Source organism: Narcine bancroftii, chromosome 10 (assembly GCF_036971445.1).
Source record: "Narcine bancroftii isolate sNarBan1 chromosome 10, sNarBan1.hap1, whole genome shotgun sequence".
NCBI lineage: Eukaryota > Metazoa > Chordata > Chondrichthyes > Torpediniformes > Narcinidae > Narcine > Narcine bancroftii.
Window position 1 is genome coordinate 36,501,210 of NC_091478.1, and position 21,489 is coordinate 36,522,698.

The following is a 21,489-nucleotide window of genomic DNA, read 5'->3' on the forward strand; positions in this document are numbered from 1 at the left end:
CCTGCCCTAGCATAATTCCATGTGGCATTCATTGAGCACTCATGGATGGGTTTCTCTGCCATACAGAATTCTGCAAGGACAGGTCCACCATTGCTGGATGTGTCACTCAGACATCACCAGTGGAAGATAGGTGCTCTTCTTCCCTGGGATGTGAAAGGACACAGAGAACCGGTTGACAGTGTTCCAGCGTGAACAGCAAAAAAGGCTTCTTTAACTGTTTCATTGAATGGCGGATTTACAGGTTAGCCAGTGTGAAAAGGGCTTCTGTCTCTGTCTTGCCTTTTTCCCTCTGTCTCCTTTCACAGAGCCAAAATCAATTCACATCTTTCCTTTTATTATATCCAATTAAACATCTTTTGTTGGTGCAGACCTCCTTCTGCCATTCTTCAGTCTTTATTCAGACGCTTTCCTGTTCTTTACATGAAGAAGTGCTCAGGCCTGAAATGTCAGTAATATATCTTTACCTCCAATGAGACTGGCTGAGCTCCTCCAGTATTTCTGTATGTTTTTACTACAATCAAGGCAGCTGCAATCTTTTGTGTTTCATTCAATAAAAATAAAAGGTATTTTTGAATGCCCTGTTATGCAATGTTTATTTGTTTAAATGTATTTTGTAGGTATACTACACAATCTATACAATGAGATTATTCAACCCATCATGTTATCAAATATTCTTGAACAAACAATGCAAAGAATCCCATAGTGCTGCAACTTTTGCCTTTTTAAATACCTCTTATTTCTGTATGTAAGCTCTCTTTTTGGGTACCAATTTCACTTCTACAACACGAGCCCAATGATCCAGGAAGCCTTGCAGATGATCCCCATTTAGTCCTTGGAGAGGCACGAGAGAATGCAAGTGCTGGAATATGGAGCGAAACACTGTCCGCTGGAGGAGCACAGCAGGTTGAGCAGCGTCAGTGGGGGAGCAAAAGAACGAGCCTCTGAAACGTTACAGCCTGAAACGTTCACAGTTTCTTTTGTCTGACTGACACTGGTTGACTCGCTAGGTTCTTCCAGCAGATTGTGTTTTGCTCCCAATCAGTCCTTCCCTTTCCAAATATAGGTAGAACTGATATCCCCAAATACCCACCAGTAAAGGATAATCAAGTAAGAATAATAGGTGATTTTTTTAAATGTCCCTAATATTGTGTCATTGTGCTAAGGGCTTGGATTAGGCAGAATTTGTTCAGTATATCCAATCAAAATGCAGATGGTCCTGCAGAGGGTGAAACACTGGTGGGAAACAAGGCTGGGCAAGTGATTGAAGCGGCAATGGTGAGTTGCTTGGGGCCAGTGACCATAAGCTATTAGTCTTAAGATAGTTATAGAAAAAAGACTAGTCTACAAATTAAAGTCCTAATTTGAAGCAGCTTGTGTTCATGGTTTTATTCAGGAAGGATGCTGGCAGGGAAAAGAACTTCTGGCAAGTGAGAAGCATTGAAAGAGTTCAAGGCCTAAATATTCCTGTTCGAGTGAAGGGCAAAGATGGCAGGAATAGGGAATAGGGAAGCTGATGGATGAGGATTGTTGAGGTGCTGGTCAGGAAAACAAAGGAGGCATATGTCAGGCGCAGGCAGCTGGTTCAAGTGAACCCCCTTGAGCAAAAAGAAGAAAAGGAAAAGGAGAATCTCAGGAAAGGATGAGAAGCGTAAATAGAACTGGTGGAATCTTTGAAACAGCAAAATAATCCACTGCTGCATGTGTGAATATATGTTTTATCTTTGGTTTTAAAAGATAGAGTGATACATAGAATGTGTTTTTCATGAGAAGCCTGATGGCAAAATCATGGTCCTTCAGTAAAAGGAATAACAAAAATGTGTGAGATTGAGGGATATTGATTGGATGGGTGCAGTTTCCAACTTGCCTGCCTTGGGCTATATTTGTATGGAATAGAGTACCTACTTATGGTAGACTCTGAGAAACTTTCACTCGATTGAGTTTGGTGGATGTAATTTTATTTTGCATTCAGTGCACCGAACTGTGATGAAAGTCTGATGTGTGACAACGCTCTTTGTTAATTTACGGACAAGCAACAATGGAGGGGGTGGATTTGCGTTTGCATGCTGAGGTGGAGCCGACCGGGAGTTGGGGTGGTGGGGTGGGGGGTGGGGGGCAAACATCGCCAGTGTAGACTTTCCTCTGGAAAAGTAAAGCAACAATAAAAAATACCCTCAATAGGGCAAAAAAAAGCTGGATTCATACTTCTATAGCCAAGTGATCCAGACACCAAAATTACTAATTAGTTGGGCAAACCTTTCCATGCCCTTTCATAAATTGTGTGCATGTGTGCTTTATTCCTGCTATGATTTCACTGTCCTACGATTACATAATACGTCATGCAGGACGTCACCACTGGACATTTGGTCTCCCTTAGCTCCGCTATACTGGGAAGATAATGTGAAAGGGCGCACAGAACCAATTTTCCTTGCTCCAATGTGAACGGCCCTACCAGTTTTTCAAATCGGGTTGTTCACATGCCTATTTAGCGGGCTGTCTTGTGACTTGAGTCGCTGAAGGGTTTTGACCTGAAACATCATTCATTCTTTTTCTCCCACTGGTACTGTTCCCCCTGCTGTGTTCCTTTAGCAAATTCTGTTTTGCTGTAGATTCCAACATCTGCTGTATACCGGTTGTTTGTCTGAAGTTTTTTTTCACTGCAATCCATGACATCTGGAGGTGAGTGGTCCAACAAATCCCAAAACCGGCATCACTATGTTATTGGGAAGTTACTTTGATTGCACTCAAGGGCTTTGAACGAGTAAATAAGGAGGATTTTTTTGAGGGGGAGGGGTCAAGAGTCCAAGTAACAAAATAATCGGATTTCAGGAAAAGATCAGAAGCAACACAAGGAAAAACATATTTGGACAATGCTTGATGGAAATTAAGAATAACCTGCCTACAACAGTGTTGCAAGCAACTTCAATAAAATCTTGTATGAGAATTTGATGAAGATCTTTGCAGGAACATGTAGCAAGGTCAAGAAGGAGAAGTTGATTAGCTATCGTGATGAAAGAAGCCAAAGTAGAACGTGGGGCTGAAAACTATCTATTTGTGGACTGACCTTTTTATGATTTTATATGCTAAAGTTATTTGAATAGGGTGGAAGTTCTTAGTCTCCCACTCCACTTGCTTTACGCCTCTGACTGTGGTTCAGTATGACAACAACACCGTGCACAAATTTGCTAACAACACCACAGTATGGGTTGTATAAAAGGGGCGATGAGCCAGCGTGCAGGAGGGAGATTGAAAACTTGGCGGAGTGGTATACTAAGAACAACATCTCTATCAATGTCACCAAGACCAAGAAGCTTATTGTTGACTTCAGAAAGGTAAAACCACAGGTGTATGATCCATTGATCATTGATTGTGGAGAGGATGAGCAAATTTATGTTCTTGGGAGTCACCATCTTGGAGGATCTTTCCTGGACCTAGCACATCATGGCCAGCCCCTCTACTTCCTCAAATGTTTGCGGAGGTTTGGTCTGATATCGGAACCCTGGAAAATTTCTACAGAAGTGTGGAGGAAAGTGTGCTGACCAGCTGCATCATGGTCTGGTATGGGGACACCAATACCCCTGAGAGTAGAGTCCTGAAAAATGTAGTGGAAACAGCTGAGGACATCACAGGCAAAACCCTCCCCATGTTCAACAACATGTATGGGGAATACTACCATTGGAGAAAGGCAGCAATCATCAAGTATCCACACCACCCAGCATACACTCTGTTCTCACTGCTGCCATCAGGAAATAGGTCTAGGTGCCACAAGTCTCGCACCACCTGCAACAGCCGCTACTCCTCCACCATTAGACTCCTCCTCAACAATAAATTCAATCAGGGACTCATTTAAAGGCACTTTTGCATGTTATTGTTTATTTTCTTTCTTCTCTGTATTGCACTGTCAGTTTGTTTACATTTCTTTATTTGTTTACATGTGTAGATTGTGTACAGATTTTTTTGGACTACTATTAAGTGGTAATTCTGCTCCGCCCACAGGTTAAAAATCTCAGGGTTGTATGTGATATCATGTATGCACCCTGACAATAAATCTGAAATCTGTTGATCTCCTTCTATCCGATTATTAAGAAGTAATTGGGTGAGAAAGCTCATTCCTGTTGGACGGCATGGTTAGCACACCCAACTCCCTTGTTCCAAAGACAATAAATTAATTGGTCACATGAGGGTAGTTGGGCGGCACGAACTCATGGGCCAAAAAGACATAATCATGCTGTGCCTCCAACTTTAAAAATTAAATGAATAACCTGTTAACAATCATAATTGACTCTCAGGGTCTAAAATTTAGTCATATTGATTCTGGTTGGTGTAGCAGTTAGCTCAACGCATTTACAGCACCAGCGATCAGAATTGAGGTATGAATCCCATGCTGTCTATAAGGATGTTGTGAGTGGGTTTTCCCCAGAGGCTTTGGTTTTCCCCCCACCTTTCAAAACTTACCTGGAGTGTAGGTTAATGGGTGTCCATTGGGCTGCATGGACTCGTAGGCTGAAATGGCCTGTATGTCTAAAAAAAATTTTAAATTAAATGTCAGTACTAAACCTTTAAGGGTTGCCAGAGCATGGATGGGTATTAAAAAGTAGCAACCAAATTAACTTGAGAATTATTTTTATCATTATCTGAAATAAATTTCTTCTGCATTTCTCATTTAGACTCCAAAGAGACTTTAAATCCTTTCACTTTAAAATCATGAATGTTTAATCATTTCTCTGATTCACAAAGAAAGAATTATAGTCTTGTCATGCCCAAATTAATGGTTCCTAATCTGAATAAAGAGATAAAAGTTCCACAGTTTCACAATGGATTGATTTTTTTTACAAATTTGAATATTATTGTCAGAACATGAATTGTTTTTTATATAATGTTTAAGTAATATCAGTCGAGGATATGATAAGTAGTCAAGTTCAAAATATATACCTCATGTATTTAACTGCAGCCAGAATTGTATCACTGTTCATTTCTATCAAGGTAAACTAATTAATTTGAAGTAAACATGTATTCCTGAAAGTTTTGCGGAGCCCATCATCAAAATATTCTACATGGATGTTAGCTGAGAGATAGCAAAGGGACAAAATATTATTATGTACCTATTTTCTGACAGAAAATTCTTTTGTTCATCATGTAACAAAAAAATGTGAAATAGCCATTCATGAAGACCAGTATTATTATTATTATATAATTATTGCCTGTTGAAAATATTGCAATTCATATCAAAAGTCACCCAGCCAGACTGGTGAGAAATGACAATATTTTCCTTTAAATTTGACATCATGTCCGCATTTGTGAGGGTAGGAGAGAAAGAGTGACCAGGTGAGTCAAATACACTGTATTCTTCCACAAGAATAAAAGCATATTTTTACATTCATGTCATCTACAACATCAATTGAATTTGGATCCTTTTTGTTTGTAAGTTTTCTATGTGTTCCAAAGCAAAAGTGGTTGCAGGGAGTTTTGTTAGCAGTGTACAAATGTGCTGGAGAAATTCAGCAGGTCACACAGCATCTATAGGAAGTAATAGATAATCAACATTTTGGGTTTGAAAATCTTTGTCAAGGTATGAGCGAGAGACAGACAGGTACCTGAAATAAAAAAGTTGGTGGAGGGGGTAAACAGCAGAGAAGGGAGATTGGGAGGGGAGGAGAACAGCTAAGAGGTAAGAAGTCATGGGTGAACACAATTAGGAGGATAGAAGAAAAAAAAGCTGAATAAAGGGTGGAGAAAGGAGACCAAGAGTTGGGAAAAGAGAGAGACGGAGAGGTGTTTAATGGAAATTTGAGAAATGGATGTTAATGTATCTGGTTGGAGAGCATCCAGTTGGAATTTCCTTAATTTTGCAGGTAGCCTGTGCTTGGCAGTGTCACGTGTCGGTGTGGGAATGGTGCATAGAATTAAAATAGTTGGCCTCTGGAAGGCCCTTGCTATTGCAATGGAGAGAGGGAAAGTGCTTAATGAAAGGGCCTCCCAGTTTGCGCCTGGTCTCACTGTTGTAGAAGAAGCCACATGAGAATTAAGATTCAAAAGTGTAGATTCAAAAGTGAAGTGACTCATAGGGCTAAGTACTAATGGGGCAATTAGTGGGCAAGGATGAGCGGATGAGGGAATCCGAGAGGGGAAAGATGTGTCTGGTACTGGGACCCTGTTTTAGGTGGCAGAAATTGCGGAGGATAATATCATCCAGAATTTAAATTTGTGTTCCATTGTAGGAGGTTAAAAGAATTTGGTGTGAAAGTTGAATGCAGTGCATGATGAGCTGAATTTGTGAAGACAATTTCCATATATTGAATTTAAATCTGATGGAGTATTTTGACTCTAAACTCTATTTAGTACAATGGACACTGATTTAATTCTAGGGTTTTGTATGTATGCAGAAATGGTAATATTTTAGACTACATTGCTCAAAAGAATGTATTCATTATAAAACTGTCATATGCATAACTGGTGTATAATTTTGAGGTGCCTCATTGGAGAAAGAACTGAGATAACACCAAGTATCACAAACCATTGATATGATGACAGGGACTTTATTCATTGGAATGTAGATGGCTGAGAGGGGATTTGATAGAGGTATTTAAAATTATGAAGGGAATAGACAGAGTAGACGTAAATAGACTCTTTCCCCTGAGGGCAGGGAACAAGAGGGCATAAGTAAAGGGTAAAGGGGCAAAACTTTAGGTGAAATATTAAAGGATGCTTTTTCACTCAGAGAGTGGTGGCAGAATGGAATGATCTTCCAAAAGAGATAGTTGCAACAGGGTCCCTTCTGTCATTTAAGAGAAGGTTGGTTGTGTACATGGATGTGAGGGGTTGGAGGGTTATGGGCGGAGAGCAGGAGGGGGAAGCTAGTGGAGTTGTTCAAGTGAACCGGCGTGGACTTGAAGGGCCGACATGGTCTGTTTCCACGCCGAAAACAGTTATATGGTTATAGTTATATATGGATGGGAACTTTGAGATATTGATCAAGTGGAATAGAGAAAATGAAGAGGAGATATCAGTTGTTTTACAATCAAGCATTGAGAGGGAGAAAAGAAATAGTAATATTCTGTAGTCAGGGAGAAGAGAACCTTCAGTCACTGCTTATCCACAGAAATAGTTCTTTTCAGGGCTATTAAGCTCAAATGTAACAATTGCATTGTTTTTGTTCCCTGCACAGTCGTTTTGCTTCTGTTGGTCTGCAGGAAGTAGACTTCTTTGTGCATTAAATCAACTTACTTACAGTTTGAATGGATCTTTGGATGTTACTTTTGTACACAACAATGTCCCAAAGATTTAGAGGATACCCAAATATGGATCACTAATCAATACACAAAATTGCTGGAGAAACTCAGCAGGTCACACAGGAAGTCAAGGGAACATGACCCAGTCCTCATCGAGGTCTCAGTAGAGCAGCTGTCAAATTCCTGGGTGTTAACATCTCCGAGGATCTGTCTTGGAGGCTCCGTGTTGATGCAATCTCAAAGAAGGCTCGCCAGCGACTATACTTTGTGATGTGTCTGAGGAGATTCAGTACATCACCGAAGACCCTTGTAAATTTCTGCGGGTGTACCACGGAGAGAATTCTGACTGGTTGCGTCATTGCCTGGTATGAAGTCTCCTACTCTCAGGACAAGAATAAACTCCAGAGGGTTGTTAACTTGGCCTGTGTCATCACAGGCACCAGACTTCATTCCATCGAGGACATCTACATGAGGCGGTGTCTTAAAAAGCAGCCTCTATCCTCAAAGAACCCCCCCACCACCCAGGCCATGCTCTCTTCACTTTGCTACCATAGGGGAAAAAGGTACAGGAGCCTAAAGACGAGCACTCAATGCCACAAGGACAGCTTCCTCCCCGCTGCCATGAGATTCCTGAATAATTTATGAACCAAAGACACTGCCTGACTTTTCGTGCACTTTTAAAAAAAATTTATAGTAATGTCGTAAGATGATTATAATATGTATGTTTGGACTTTGATGCTGATGCAAAGCACCAAGTTTCAAGACTTGTTCATGGTAATGAATTCTGATCTGATCCACAGGAGGCAAAGATGTATAAGCAACACTTTGGGCCTGAGCCCTTGCCCTACCTTGACAATGACCTCGAGCCGGAAAGTTGGTTATATATCTTTGCTTCCTATAACTGAGTGACCTGCCAAGTTTCTCCAGCAATTTTGCGGTTTTACTACAATCACAGCATTTGCTGACTTTCTTGCTTCACACTATAGATCATCAATGGTGTTCATTCTTTCAATGGTAGATATGAGGAGCACAGTCAGTACAACCCTATTACAGCCCCAGTTTGAATCTGGCACTGTCTGTAAGGAGATTATATGTTCTCCCATCGACCTGCATGGTTTTTTCTCCAGGTCCTCTGTTTTCCTCGCACCCTGTTTAACTTCATCCATCATGATGCTTGTTTTCTCATGAATTCACATGGTAAAAAAAATTTCACCCATCACAATGACTGTTTTACTATTCTATATGCAAAGCTGTACACGTATTATAAATATATTTTACAAGAGCTTCTCAGAGGTAATTCAGAACCCTGTATTTAATGAATAGGGGTCATCATGTCTTGAGCAATTAACTTGTTTTACTGTCCTGGGAGGTCTAACGTGGAAAACCCCAACTTGAACTGGTGCTCGTAATAACAATGAAGTATGGAAACCATCTTGGCTTGGTTGTAATTAAATAGCCTGAGTGTGGAGGTTGATCACATGCATTTCTAAAACTGAGACATCTGATCAAGTTCCTCACAGGATTAGGTAACGACAAAAGTAATGATCCTGATATGGACACTTTGCAGCAGACAAAACTTATTAAAGCTCGTCAGTCCTGCCACATCTACAGGTTAGTGGAGAGGGAAAATTAGATAATTCATGGCTGGACAACATTCTACGAACCTCCCTGTCTGCAATGATGTTCAAACACAACATATTACTGAAAACGGGAAGAGCCATAGAACAGTACAGCACAGAAACAGACCCTTCTGCCCAACTCGTCTGTGGTGAACCATTATTAAAGCTCGTCAGTCCTGCCACATCTACAGGTTAGTGGAGAAGGAAAATTAGATAATTCACGGCTGGACAACATTCTATGAACCTCCCTGTCTGCAATGATGTTCAAACACAACATATTGCTGAAAACAGCAAGAGCCATAGAACAGTACAGCACAGAAACAGACCCTTCAGCCCAACTAGTCTGTGGTGAACCATTATTCCGCTTAATCCCATTGACCTGAACCCAGACCATTGCCCTCCATACTGCCCTATCCATGTACATATCCAAATTTTTCTTAAATGTTTAAAATTGAGCCCTTATTCAAAGCTGAAAGCTTGTTCCACACACTTACCTCCCTCAGTGTGAAGTTCCCTCTTGTGTTCCCTTTAAATATTTTACCCACTTGAAGTATTTGCGAACTGAACCAGAAGTCTGGAGTCTAACTTCAAAAGGGTTTCTCTTCATCTCAAAAGCCTTCCTTCAGCCACTCTGAAAAATACCTGAATCCTCTTGGGTTCAAAGCTATTGATCCAGGCGATGGCTTAAAGACATGGGTTCTGGAGCTAATCGTACCTCCAGCCAGGATGGTCCAATATATCTGCAGCAATGGTGAACATTCTGCAGATGTGATTGGTGCGCAAAAAAACAAATAAACCAAATTCAGTCAAATTCCTGCCCACCACCCACCTCTCAATCATAGGCAAAGGGATGAAATGAGTTGCTTTATGTGCTCACAAACCTTAATTACCTACCAATATGCAGATATTATACTTACTTCTTCCACAACCACTCAGCTCCAGATCTTGTAATGATCTTTTTAGGCTGCAGAAAATAAAGTGATTAATCCTGAGGGACAACCTTTGAATGAAGCAAAATTGTGTCTATCTATTGTGTCAACATGACCTAATAATGGAAAAGCCTCCAGACAGATGAATTACTCTTTATTGACCAGACGGATACCAAGTAGAGAGGTAATTTCGTAAAAGGTAAAGTCAGTGGGAAATCATTTATGTCCCAAGATATTACTGCAAGATTTCTTCAGGACAGTGTCCTAAGTGCAGCCTCCTTCACTCGCTTTATTAATAACAAGGTCAACGTTATAGAATCTGATGTGAGAATATTTGCTGATCATTGCAGTCTTCAGATCCATTCTCAAGGGTGGCAAGGGTAGTGTTGCGGTTCACCCAGTGCCGTTACAGCGCCAGTGACCTGGTTTGAATTTGGTGCTGTCTCTAAGGAGATTATACGTTCTCCCTGTGTCCGCATGGGTTTCCCCTGGGTGCTCTGGTTTCATTCCACCATTTGAAACGTACCAGGGATTGCCAGTCAATTGGGCGGCACAGGCTCATGGGCCGCAAGGGCCTGTTTCCGTGCTGTATGTCTAAAATTTAACTTTAAAGTTTGTTGGATGTTGTCTGTGAGTGCATGTGTCAAACCTTCAATCTGGAGCTTTTTAAATCTACCATCTCAGTGCCAGGCAATGACTTAATACAGTCAGGGTGTTAAATCATTTCAGCGTGATATTCTACAATCAAAACACTCATTATTTGCCTCTTGTGAATTGTTTTATTGGCAATGTGTACGGAAGTACAGTAAGATGTTTCATTTTGTGTGTTGTCCAGGTATTCAAACTGTAGAGCAGGTGGTGCACAATAACAAATAAATAAAACAGTAGTTTAGCGGTAGTTAAATAGTGCATGGTAGAAAGCAAAGCACAAAAGCATAGTGCAAGATATAGCGAAATGCACAGTTACTGTATAAAAGACTGCAAGGATCTATTGAAGAGTCCGATAACAGCAGAAAACAAATACTTCCTTAGATACCTGAAAATTAGGAGTTTTATTTATATTCTTTATTGTTGAGACTTCCTCAGGACATTTATATAAAAAGTATAGGGATGATTTATAAATTTTAATTGAATTTAAAAAAAAAAGCTGATATCAGCTTTATTTGATTTATTATTAAAGTCTTGGGACAATTCCCTAGATAAGATTAAAAAGTTATGGGAGCAAGATCTTCAGCTTTCATTTTTGGATATTACCTGGGATTCTATTTTAAAATTAGTAAATTTTTCTTCTTTTTGTGCCCATCATTCACTTCTGCAATTTAAGGAAGTGGATCGAGCTTACTTTTCTAAAGTTCATTTGGCAAAATTTTACTCCAACTTGACAGGTGCAGGACTGAAGGTGGTTCTCTGTTGGACGTGTTCTGGTCTTATACTTCTCTTTCCCTTTTTTGAACCTTATCTTTAATCTTTAATGTTAATTTGAGACCAAATCCTTTAATTGCCCAATTTGGATTAACTAAAATAACAGACTTAAATTTAACAGTCTCTCAATCCCATGTCAACTCTTTTGCTTCCCTTATTGTTAGATGTTCCATACTCATGAAACGAAAAGATGCCATCCCTCCTACACATACTCAATGGCTCTCTGATATGATGGCATGTTTAACTTGAGAAAAAATTCAGATGCTCTACTAATGTAACAGGTTTGAATTTTTTTTTAATTTATGCAGTCCTTTTATCAACTACTTTCATCATTTATAAGATTATTTGGATATTGTTTTGTGGTTTTAGTCCTCTCCATATGGTAGTAAATTATATGCAATTACAACAACTTCGGAAGGGAAGGGGTAGATTTTGTAGAACAGCAATTTTTTTTTGTCTTTTTTCAATTAGCCATTTTATATTTGTTTAAGTGTGTAGTGTACTTTTTTGTCTTTCTTCTTGTCTGTCTGTTAAAGTACTTTGTCTATATATAATAGTTTTTTTCCTACATATAATTACTACACCTGTCTGGAAAAACAACCAACTGAAAAACCTCACAAAGATTTAGCGTATACAGAGCCGTTGTCATACCCACACTCCTGTTCGGCTCCGAATCATGGGTCCTTAACCGGCATCACCTACGGCTCCTAGAACGCTTCCACCAGCGTTGTCTCCGCTCCATCCTCAACATTCATTGGAGCGATTCATCTCCAACATCGAAGTACTCGAGATGGCAGAGGCCGACAGCATCGAATCCATGCTGCTGAAGATCCAACTGCGCTGGGTAGGTCACATCTCCAGAATGGAGGACCATCGCCTCCCCAAGATCGTGTTATATGGCGAGCTCTCCACTGGCCACCGAGACAGAGGTGCACCAAAGAAGAGGTACAAGGACTGCCTAAAGAAATCTCTTGGTGCCTGCCACATTGACCACCGCCAGTGGGCTGATCTCGCCTCAAACCGTGCATCTTGGCGCCTCACAGTTCGGCGGGCAGCAACTCCTTTGAAGAAGACCGCAGAGCCCACCTCATTCTCAAAAGACAAAGGAGGAAAAACCCAACACCCAACCTCAACCCACCAATTTTCCCTTGCAACCGCTGCAACCGTGTCTGCCTGTCCCGCTCGGACTTGTCAGCCACAAATGAGCCTGCAGCTGACGTGGACTTTACCCCTCCATAAATCTTCATCCACGAAGCCAAGCCAAAGAAAGAAAGATATTCCTTTTTATGAACTTACTCTATTTAATGGCTTTTACTTCTTTGTTATTATTCAAAACTGAATGAAATAATGAAAAAGAAAACAAACAGTCCTTGAATCTGAAAGTTCATGATCTCGAGTACAGGTATTTCAAGACTGACAGAGAGGGGAGTAGAGCAGGTGACCAGAGTCTTTTAATACACCCTGGAGTCATCAATGACAGAAAGTTAACATAAACGCTGTAATAAAAACAGAGAATGCTGAGAGCCCTCAGTACGTAAGGCAACATTGGTGGATAGGAATGCAAAGTTAGTAAAGAGCTTCTGACCATAAATATTATCTCCCTCGCCTCAGCAGTTGAATGTTTCCATCATTTCCCATTTTGTTCAGATTTCCAGCTTCATGGTTTATCACATCTAACCTGCAGCTGAGAGAGCAAGATGTTGACTGGAACTCTGTCGTGATCCCACAAAGCTTTCCCACCATGCAGAAATCACTGATCATGGAAATGATTGAATCCTTTACTCTATGAGTGCACCTTCATCACTCAAAATTAACCGGGACAAGGCTATTGGTCAACAGGACATTTGTTATATTGAGCTCTCACTTCTTCCAGGCACAGTATACATACTATTGCTGCAGTAGTGTGCAGCGACCCCATATGCAATGCAACAACTCCCCAAGGTTTTCTCAATAGCAGCTTCCAAACTTGTAACCTCATCCACATAGGAGGGTAGGGACATTGGGTGCTCGCAGATACCACCATCTCCAATTTTTTTTCTCCGTGTTGTATAAATTGAACCAGAAATACATTGTTCATTCTGCATCATGTCAGGGTCAAAACTTTTTTTTTTTCTCTTGGTCCCAGTTCTCCACGTCCCCAACGCCGGGAGCTTTGCAGGCGAACACGGCACCTGTAAAGGCTAAAGAAGGTAATTGCTGGGTGGCCGCTCACTTGGGCCAAACTCGCCATTGTTATCCGTTCTGTTTCGAAATGTTTCAATGATGATGATGGGGGGGGGGGGTTGGCGAAGCGGCAGCGCAGGAGGTGTTGCAGGTCCCGGGCGGGTCGCGCCGAGGCCGTGGGGAGGAGGTCCCAGCACTTAAAATGTCTGTTGATGCTTTCATGCAAAGCAAATAACAAAGATAGAATGGTCATCATGACGTGATTTATTGAAAGCAGCATATTTCCACCTAAACAGCCGAGTCTGATACAATAGCATTAAAGTCATAGCATACGAGTATTCCTTTCAAAATGTACTGTTCCATATTACATACAAAATTGATTTCCCTCTAAAAAAAATTCTCATAAACCATCAACTACTTGCACATTTATTTGAACAGTAGGTTCAATTATTTACAAATGTATCCACAGTAATCAGCTTCATCAAAAGTCAGGCGACAGGAAGACCCCAGTATATGGCTGTGTTCTGTTCCTGAACCCCAACTGTTCATAAATTGGAAAGAACAAACACCGTGCGGGAGAGAAGATCAGAGAAACAACTGTGACTGGAGGGTGACCGGGCACGGGAAGGGCGGACAGCAGTGGCTTTACTGACACTGTGAGTGAGGGAGTGAGTCTTGTCAGAACTCCCAGCTCTGCTCAGCTCACCCTGATTGTTGTTTCTCAGGGGGAGGGGGAATTAGGGGGCGCGAAGTTGAGGCATGCTGAAATTCCCTGTTCAGACACAATTGTTACCCCTCCACCATCAGGCTCATTAACAAAAAAAAAACAATCGTAGGCTCATTTCAGGACTTATACTCTGCACATTATTTATTACTGAAATTTTTTTCTGTATTGCAGAGTCAGTTTGTTTACATTTCTTTCTTGTTGTATACATATCTTCTTGAATAGATTTTTTTGCACTAATGATAAGTTGAAATTCTGCCTGGCCCACAGGGAAAAAAAGAATCTCAGGGATGTATGTGATGTCATGTATTTACTCTGACAATAAATCTGAACTTTGAACCAAACAGAAGATGTCTACAGCTCCATTGTAGCCAGCAAATCCATCCTATCTATCCTGATGGTCTTTGGTACGTACAGAGTGTCCGTAAGTCAGGGAAGACCTGCACTAATCTTCTTAACCTCTGAGAACTCCTCAACTGCACATCTGTGTTTATCATCCTTAAATGTCCATGAGCTATATTCCTGTGGTCGGTCGGCTGCACCAGGGAATTTTGTTGTCCATGCATATCTAGCATGTCATGTTTTGATCATAAAACATAGAACAGTCCTCTTGATCCAACTTGTTCATGTTGAGCATGAGAGCTTTATAAGACTTGTCCAATTTGTTCCATCCCTTTTTACCTACATAATCTGTCCAAATGCCTTTTGAATGATGTAATGGTATCCACTGCTATAGTTTCTCTGGCAGCTCATTCCAAATATACACCACCATCTGAATGGAAAAAAAAATAGGCCCTCAGCTCCTTCTTAAATCTCACTGTAAAACTAGGACCTCTAGTTATAAAATCATCTACCCTGGGAAGAAGACAATGTACATTTACTTTATACTTGGCCCTCATGATTTTAATAAACATTACCCCTTGGCCTCCTATGGTCTGGAGAATAAAGAAACAGTCGATCCAGACTCTACCTATAACTCAATCTCTCTTGTCCTGGCAGCATTGGGGTGAATCACCCCTGTATCCCTTCCATCTCATTGGTATCCTTCCATGTAGTTGGGTGACCAGAACTGCACCCAGGAGCATCATCTCTTTGGATAATGTGCTGTGCTCACAAATTTTCAAGGACTCTGACTTCTCTCAGTCATTCTCATCATATGGCAACTGACTTTCAGTGCTTCTGCGTCTTGTTGAAGCACCTCCATGACCTGTGGGGTATTCTTTCAGCCTCTCCTCACTTTGCGATCAAGACTGCCTCACCTTCTCACCACTCTTTTTGGCCCCTTCTATTTTTCTGAGTTAACCTGCTCCAAGTTCAGCCGTGCTGACAAACCTTGATCCAATGCTGCTTAGCGGAATGAGTTAGGTGTCCTGTACATCAGCATGAGCAACTCCAGCCCATGACTCACACACACCTACCCCTTATTAAATTGCTACTGTTTCGTTATTTCCTTCAGAGACTGGATGGCTGTTTCCATTTTTCCTAATGCATATAAAGAGGCTGTTTTAGGCAATAACATTTGTGCCAACTCACAGACCATCACACGGATATGGATTACACCTATGTCATAGCTGGTGTGTTACGTGACAGTTATAGCATTTTTCAGAAGTGTTAATGAACAAGGAAGGATTCGCTGCTCATTCTGGATGTTTACATGCCTTTGCTCTTCACCTTAGGGCAAGAAACCCTTTTTTTTGTGGAATCAACTTGGAAAGGAGATTGTATACTGTGGCACAAAAAAGTTTCTTGTGAAAGAATGAACATTAGTCAGTTTTCTTGCTTCCAACACAGCCATAGCATTTTCCTAAGTGGATTTCTTATCTCTCTTGTCAATTCCAAATCCTGGCCAACAATTCCAGGTTAACAAAAAGTTACTTGGGCTTTTTCCATGTTCTTGCACTCCCTCTGCATGACATTTCCAGAAGAGTATGCTAGACTTCCCCAGAAGAGTATGCTAGACTTCCCCAGAAGAGTATGCTAGACTTCCCCAGAAGAGTATGCAAGACTTCCCCAGAAGAGTATGCTAGACTTCCCCAGAAGAGTATGCTAGACTTCCCCAGAAGGCAGCCATAGAACGGTGGTTGCTTCAGTTCCAATGAAGGTTGTGCTTCGGCATCTGCCAATCCCTACACCAGCTGCTTCCAGCGTGTCTGCACAGGTGGGGGGGGGGGGGGGGGTAGGGGGGACTGATTGCATAGACACCTTGGGAACCTCTGCAGCAGATTCATTACAGATTCAATGACTTTCAGGATGGTCATCCCCACATGACAGCTTAATGTAATCATACTGATTGTGATCAGGTGACTCACTGTGTTGACAAGCCACCAACTCCCCAGGAGCACATTATGGGGTGGGTAGAGGTTACCGCTCATTAACAACTTGTAGCCCTCTACACAATAACGCATTCTTAATGGCCGTGAGGGCCATCCTGCCATCAGCTATTCACTGTATTGGATACTTACCAGCACACCATTGTATTCAAAGGAATGCCCATTCAGCTCAAGGAATGGGGCACAGGGCTCAACACACAATAAATAGGTGTGGTTTCCAACCAAATGTACACACGCTCCTTCTGTTCACCAAAGTCACTCTACAGCAGAAATGACCTGCTGACCCTCAGGAGTCATTTGAAATGTACTGTCCATAGTCAGTTCTCCATCATCAGTATCTGGCCTATCTCAATGCCAATTCTTTCTGGGCCCTGACTTTTTCCCTGCAAGACTTCCCTAGGAAATGGCCACAGAAAGGTGCTACACCTTCCAAATAGTTTTGGAACAAGATTTTAAATTTAGACATGCTGCACAGTAACAGGTCATTTCGGCCCACAAGTCCGTACTGCCCAATTTACAGCCCATTAACCTATACCCCCAGTGCATCTTGAAAGGTGAGAGGAAACTGGAGCCCCTAGAGAAAACCCTTACAGACAGTGCAGGATTTGAACCCCAGTCGAATGCCGATCACTGGCGCTGTAAAGGCATTGCGCTAACTGTTACGCCAACGGTGCCCCGCAAGGTTGTGAGCAAATTCATTGAGAAAAATCTTTTTCAGAAATTTTGAAGTTATGCAGATTAAGTACAAAGTTACTGATATAATTATTTGGCTGCAATCAGTCCAGTTTTGAAAAATTAAAGTTGTTTACTTCCATCACAGGCCAGGTTCGACCACCGAAGGCTAAGGCTTGCTGGTTTATCAACTGTGAGAACAATATGTAATCTAAATCTGTCTATAAATCCACTTGGTTAAAAGAAGCATGTGCCAGGAATCCGCATTAAATAAGTACTGACAAATACCTTCTGCAGCAGGCACAATGCCATTTCTGGCTAATTCCAGTAAGAGACCAGGCCAGATTTTAAGTCGTTCTTAAGTTCTGAAATCACACAGTCAAGATTTGTTGGCCATTCTTCCTTTCTGAGTTAATTCCTTTGGGGGTCGAGGAATAGGAAAGAATTTCTGACTTCATTAATCCTTTTGCTTTCAGGTCTTTTTATCATTGTCATTGAGGGATAAGTGTTGCCCTGGGAACTGGCAAGAAATATCCTGCTGTTATTCTGAAGACAGCAGAAGAGGAAGATTTATGTCACTTGTGAAGGCACACATAACTCACGTTGAAATTTCATCTGGAAGGTGAAACATTTGAAAGAGGAAGTCTATACCAGTCAGGCATTGATTGCATGTATGAGTCTCTGGCAACAGATGAATCTACACTTTTCCCAGCTGACGAGAAAATTTGCCATAATGGAGTGGAAAACAACTGATTTCCCAAAGGGCGAAGAAGTACAGGAAGAAATCTTTTGACTTCTTCCCCTCCTTGTTTTTTTTTAATCCTCTTCATAACTCACCATTACATTTCGAGGAAATGCTGCCTTTGACTTCTATCTTACATCAGCGAAAGTTTCCTTGTATCTGCAGCTGCTACGTAGAATCTGCTCTCATTTTTGAACATTGGATGCCAGGTGGATTAAGAAAACTTAATATTGACATACCCAAAAAAATTGGTCTGGTCTTGGGTCTTTCCCAACCACTGTGCCTACCTCAACAAACTGATTCAACTCTAAAATAAAATTGGACTAAGAGCCTAGTGCGCATTACAAGCAAACAAGTTCTGACATTGGAAAATCAATTCAAGGAGAAGAATCGATAAATCAATTTGATCTGGAGTTGTGCTACCCACAGTCCAAAAGCAACTGTGGATTCATGCTTAAGAATAACTGAGACAATATGGCTGGATTTTTTTCAGCACATTCTAGAGCCTTTCAGCAGAATCGGACATTCGATAGATTTTAAGATGCCTGCTAATGTTAATTGTATAGTGGTGTCTGGGAAAAGAATCTGCACAATGCAGTTTTTAGTTAAGAACATAAGAAATAGGAACAGGAGTAGTTCATCTGGCCCATCAAGTCTGCTCCGCCATTCAATAAGATCATGGTTGATCTGATAATGGGCTCATCTCCACCGACCTGCCTTTTCCCCATATCCCTTAATTCCCCTACAATGTGAAACAATACAGCCTTGTCTTAAATATATTTACTGAGGTAGCCTTGTCTGCTTCAATGGGCAGAGAATCCTACAGATTGACTATTCTCTGAAAAAAGTAGTTCCTCCTCATCTCCATTCTAGTCTCGCCCACCAGCGAAAAAATCTTTTTTAATCTCAATCTTATATCTGTCTTTCATAATGTTATACATTTTTTAAAGATCCATTCTCATTCTTCTGAATTTTAGCGAGTACAATCCCAGATGACTCAATTTCTCCTCGTAGGCTAACCCCCTAATCTTTGGAATCATCTGGTGAACCTTCCCTACAGCCAGTTTGTCTTTACATCCTTCCTCAAGTAAGGAGATCAGTACTGCACTCAGTAGACCAGTTGTAGCCTCAACAGTACCCTGCACAATTCATTCAACCATATAACCATTTATGCAACATTACCTCCCTACTCCTAAATTCAATCCCTCTAGCAACAAAGGCCAACATTCCATTTGCCTTCTTGATAGCCTGCTGCACCTCCAAACCAACCTTTTGTGATTCATGCACAAGCACTCCCAAATCCTTCTGCACAGCAGCCTGTGGCATTTAAATAATAATCTGATTTTCCATTTTTCCTTCCTCACATCAACCAACATTGTACTCCATCTGCCAGACCCTTGCCCACTCACTTTGCCTATCTATATCTCTCTGCAGATGCTCCATATCCGCCGCACAATTTGCTTTTCCACTCAATTTACTGTAATCTGCAAACTTAGATATAGTACTCTCTGTTCCCTCTTCCAGAACATTAATGTATATCGTGAACAGTTGCGGGCTCAGTACCAACCGGCACACTGATTACCAACCCAAAAACACCCACGTATCCAAACTCTCTGTTTGCTATTGGTTAACCAATCGTCTAACCATGCTAATGTATCACTGCCATCTCTATGTAGCCTTATCTTTCAACTGTCTTTTATGCAGCACCTTATTGAACGCCTTCTGGAATGCCAACTAAATAGCATCCATCTGTTCCCCTCTATCTACTCTGCTCATAATATCCAAAGAACTCCTGTAAGTTTGCCCAACAGGAACTGTGTTTGCTAAATCCATGCTGTGTCTGCCTGATGGATCCAATTTTTTCCAGATGTCTCACTATTTCTTCTTTAATGATAGCTTCAAGCATTTTCCAAACTACAGATGTTAAACTAATTTAACAGTGGTATGACATTCATGTTTTCCAATCCACTGGGACGTGCCCAGAGTCCAGAGAATTTTGGTAAATTATCAACAAAGCCTCGACTATAACTTTGGCCTTTCTTTCAGTCCATCAGGACCACCAAACTTATCCATCTTTAGGTCCCCAAGTTTGCCCAGCTCTACCTCTTTAGTGATAGCTGTTGTATCCAGGTCCTCACTGCTCCTCTCATCCATAACCTCTGTCTTTGGCACAGTAGATGTGTCTTCCACCATGAAGACCGTCACAAAGTAGTAATTCAAAGTCTCAGCCATTTCCTCATTACCCAATATTAATTCCCCTTCCTCCTCCTCCAAGGAACTAATTTTCACTTTTGCCACTATTTTCTGCTTTATTTAATTATAAAACATTTTACTGTCCACTTTTATATTTCGTGCTCATCTTTTTTTCATACCATGCCTTCCCTTTATTGCTCTCTTCATGGTTCTTTGTGGCTTTTTAAAATTTTCCTAATCTTCTAGTTTCCCACTGAAAAATCTCTTTGAAAGTCTTCCACTCAACCGTCCCACCTTATAGTTTGCGTTCCCAGTCTCCCCTGGCCAACTCCTCCCTCATCCCTTTGTAGTTTCCCTTTTATTTTAGGCATAACACACTGGTTATAGACTGAATTATTACATGCTCTATTTGTATGAGAAATGCAATCATACTATGATCACTCTTTTCAAGAGGATCCCTATCGACAAGATCGCTAACTTTACTTGTCCCATTGTACAGGACCAAGATAGCATGTTCCCTTGTAGGTTCATAACATGCTGTTCAATAAAACTGTCATGGATGCATTCCATGAAGTCCTCCTCAAAGTTGCCTCGACCAACCTGATTCACTCAGTCTATGCGCATGTTAAAATCCCCCACAATAACTGCTGTCCCATTCTTGCATGCCTCTGATATTTCTTGTTTATTTCCTGTGCCACTGTAATGTTAAGCAGACGTGGACATACCCCTCCATAAATCTTCGTCCGCGAAGCCAAGCCAAAGAAGTAATGTAATTATTGAGCGGCCTACGGTCAACTCCCACCAGAGATTTTTCCCTTTACTATTCCCAGATGTGTTCAGCATTTTGCTCCTTAGATCTTATATCATCTCTATTGCCTTGATATGATCCATAACTAATAGCGCTACTCCACCTCCCTTACCTTCCTGCCTGTTCTTCCATATTACCTGATGTCCCTTGGATATTTCATTCCCAATCCTCTCCACGCTGCAACCATGTTTCTGTAATGGCCACTAAATCATACCCCTTTGTGCTCATTTGTACCACAAGTTCACTAACATAATTTCAACTACTATGGGCATCCTTGCCTCTTTTTCACTTGACTTTTATACACTGTACTCTTATTTTCTCTTTTTTAACTTTTCCTTTTACTTTATGCACACTCTTCTCTTATACTTTATCCCTCTCCAATCTGTTGAACCCACCCCACTACTATTTAATTTAAAGCCCCATCCACAGTCCTAGTAATGCGATTCGCCAGGATCCAGGTCCCATCACTAGTCCCTAGTTCCTCAAATTTTCTCAGCAGAACCTCTTTCTTGGTTCTACCTTCGTCATTCATTCTCACATGAACCATGGCATCTGGATCGTTTCCCCATTTCCCCTCCCACTGGAAAATCTTCTGCAGATCAGTTAAGATGTTCTAAAACCTGGTCCCAGACAGACAACACAGCCATCAGGGTGCTCTATC

General features: G+C 41.2%; 1 protein-coding gene and 2 long non-coding RNA genes across 10 annotated transcripts in view; 2 read left to right on the forward strand and 1 right to left on the reverse strand.

Annotated features, from left to right (window-relative positions):
• Positions 1-9,865, reverse strand: part of LOC138744467 (uncharacterized) — a 62,700-nt gene extending 52,835 nt beyond the window's left edge. For all 5 annotated transcript variants that reach the window (XR_011345549.1, XR_011345548.1, XR_011345551.1 and 2 more), the window contains exons 1-3: positions 9,763-9,865; positions 9,340-9,585; positions 4,453-4,518 (exon numbers count right to left, since the gene is read on the reverse strand). This is a non-coding gene — a long non-coding RNA (uncharacterized lncRNA). The remainder of the gene's footprint in view (positions 1-4,452; positions 4,519-9,339; positions 9,586-9,762) is intronic.
• The window catches only part of LOC138744465 (cGMP-dependent protein kinase 1-like), a 592,254-nt gene that overhangs the window by 258,243 nt on the left and 312,522 nt on the right, over positions 1-21,489 (forward strand). The window lies entirely within an intron of this gene.
• LOC138744470 (uncharacterized) overlaps positions 9,787-21,489 on the forward strand; it is a 50,824-nt gene continuing 39,121 nt past the window's right edge. The window contains exons 1-4 of one of the 2 annotated variants that reach the window (XR_011345556.1): positions 9,787-9,973; positions 11,361-11,477; positions 13,322-13,385; positions 14,354-14,372. This is a non-coding gene — a long non-coding RNA (uncharacterized lncRNA). Of the gene's footprint in view, positions 9,974-11,360; positions 11,478-13,321; positions 13,386-14,353; positions 14,373-21,489 lie in introns of those variants that run through there. The other variant, XR_011345555.1, reaches the window with a different exon arrangement.